A 3,158-nucleotide genomic window follows, 5' to 3' on the forward strand; every position below is an offset into this window, starting at 1 on the left:
ATTGGAATTATTTTATCTGCTAATTAAAATGGTCGGTAGATGGATTCTAGAAACTGTTAATAGTGTGTACGAAATGGTCGTACGCACGTGTGAATATGTATTCTCTTGGCTAAAATCATGCATAGCACGCGGGGGAAAGGGTGTGTGTGATTGCATAGATGAAAATTATCAATTAAGGGTCCGTTTGCTTACGAAGATGGAATTTGAGTGGAAAAAAATGAATTCCAGTAATTGAATTGCCTAAAAATTATTTTCCTGAAAATTGTAAATTATTGTTTTTTATTGGTATAATTTTTCACTTGGAATTGTATTCGTTTGGCTTTGTTTTACATAAAAATTGTCTATTAAAGGGATATATTTTATTAGTATTGAGGATGAAGAAAAATATATCAATCAAATTGCACAAAATGAGAATTTGGATGAAAAAATGAATTTTTTTCATAAAAAATTTTGACAATCAATTAATTCCAATATTAATTATATGCAATGAAATTTAAACCCACTGTAAATCATTTCTATAGTTTATAGTTAAATAATAATAAAAATACTATTTTTGTAAAGGGAAGCTAAATACATATCAAAAAGTTTTTTTTTTTAACTTTCCATATTTCATCATTATACCATCTAATTTAGTCTTTAAACATCGGAATGAGCCATATTGAATAATTTAATGTTATTTAGCGTTAGTATGCTAACACCATTTTAGGTGGAAGATTAGAATTAATTTATTTGTATAACTGTGGTTGACAAAGAATGATAACAATGTTGATGTTGTCAAAATTAGGACCATTAATTTCAAAACCAGTTTTTGAAATGAATGAATTTGATATTATCAAGTATGATTGTCAACCAAAATTGTTGGAAAAAAATTGCAAGTATCATGATTGGAATGAATATGATGATTTCAAAATTAAATGAAAGTTTCAATATATTTTTCTACATTTAATTAAATTTATCGTATCATTCTACTTAGGCTAGTATTCTAGAGTTAAGATTTGCTGTCCAAAATTGATTGTCCAACTTATTGTACATCAATAATTAACTGACACATTATTGGACACTTATTTTTAAGCACAAGAGGAAGTGATAGAAAAATTTGACATGTTAATTTAAAGTGAAGTGTCAATTAATCATTGAATAAACAGCAAGTTGGACGGCCAATTTTGCACAACAGAATTCAATTAGGCTAGTATTCTATCAATGCTAGTGCTAGAAAATATTATTCTATTTAATACGCGTGAGCTGTTTCAAAACCTCGAATGTTGTATCGTTCGACAAGAAGCAAACTAATGGAGGATCATACTTGAAATGTGTTGGACTGATGAATTAGGCTTGTAGATTTTGAAGCTCGCATAATATAGAATAACAATACCTACACACAAATTGTAGATAGTGAAAATTACATAAAACCCTGCCTTTAAAGATCTCATTTCATAAATCATAAGCTAAGTTTATTTATACAAAAATCTAATAATAATAATATAATTTTTAAATATTAATAATAATTTTATAAAAAAATTAATCTGTATTACCACTCCACCCCAACCTCATTCCAATTCAAACCCTACCCTAAATCATTTTTCATTTCTATTCAATTTATATATCCTCTCCGTCTACCATGTCGAGAAACCAACCATCGGAAGCTACAGCAGCAGCAATGTCCACACCAAGCGATGACAACGCCGTCATGTTCGGTATTACTGCAACAACTGTGCGCAACACCGTGCTTATCACGCAATGACTTTGAGATTTTGTTGTCGATGTTGTTTGGTGGTAGATGTGTTGTGATGTGGTGGTTGCGTGGTGGTGACAAATCTGCGTTGTCGAAATCGTCAAAGCTGTCGCAACAGCGATGGTTGTGTAATGATTTAGGTCGTGGTGGCTATGATAGTTTTTTACGATGACGATGGCAGTTGCTGGGCAGGATTTGTTCCATGGTTGATAGAGGTGAGAATTGTGGTGTGTGATGTGAGTGGGATGGTGCGTTGTGGTGGCTCTGGCGGTTGTGGTGACTCCGCTTTGGCAACGGTGGCTATGTTGTGGTTGTGGTTCCGTTGCATTGGATCCGGTAGTGGTGGCGGCGGCGGCGGCTCTGTTGTGTTGTTGGTGGCTCTATTCGGTGGTGGCAGCTCCGGTGCGACGGTGTTCTATTGTGGTGGTGAATTTGTTAGTGTACTATGTTGACCGATTTGTCGTGAGGTGGTGGTGACTCCGATGGCGGTTGTGCTCTGTTGTGCTGGTGAATCTGTTGGTGAGCTATAGTGTTAACATGTTGTCATAAGGTAGTGGTGGCTCTTTTGGCGAAGGTGCTCTGTTATGGTAGTGGCAGGAATGGTGATAGTGCTGGTGGTTGTAGTGGTCACGGTAGTAGTCGTGGGTGGGATGAGATCGAGTTGGATGATTGTGACCAATTATTTGGTTGATTGTAACTAATAATTGGTTAATTTGGAATATGTGATCTAAAAGTTGTAACTGACTTACAATTGATTAAGTTGTGATCCAAAAATTAATCGTGACCAATTAACATAATAATTTACAATGAATAAATGAATTGTGACCAATAAGAGTTTTGATTCTGTGATCAATGAATAATCCGTGACCTATAAAATTATCGATTCTTGACGGCAAAATAAAAATAATTTTTAACCTATAAAATTTTTGATTTGTGATCGAGATATAAGTTGGGACCAATAATTTGATAGGTTGTAACTAAAAATTAATCTGCGATTAATTGATAAGATAACTGTGACCAAAGAATTGTGACTTCAATATATTTAATAGTAAAATATATGTTCAATAAATTAATTTATAAATAAAATTTTAAAATATCTGATTTTTGAAATTTGAAACTTTGTTTATTAATTTTGAAATGTGATATACATTAGTTCTTATTTATGAATTTGAAACTTTCCATTTAAAATATAGTAGTTGGGCTAATTCCCTCCTTTTATTGTAAACACGCTCAGTTCCAATACTTTGAATGATACACCCTAAAAAAAAAAAAAAAAAAAAAAGAGAGAGAAAAAAGCGTCTGAAAACAGGGGCTAACCGCCCCCCTAACAGAAGCCCCACAAATGAGTGTGGAGCCCGCTAAAAAAATAAAAAATAAAAAATAAAAAAAGGGAAAAAAAAGGGTGAACCCCCCCCCCCCGCCCGCG

This window comes from Olea europaea, chromosome 5 (genome assembly GCF_002742605.1).
Source record: "Olea europaea var. sylvestris chromosome 5, O_europaea_v1, whole genome shotgun sequence".
Lineage (NCBI taxonomy): Eukaryota > Viridiplantae > Streptophyta > Magnoliopsida > Lamiales > Oleaceae > Olea > Olea europaea.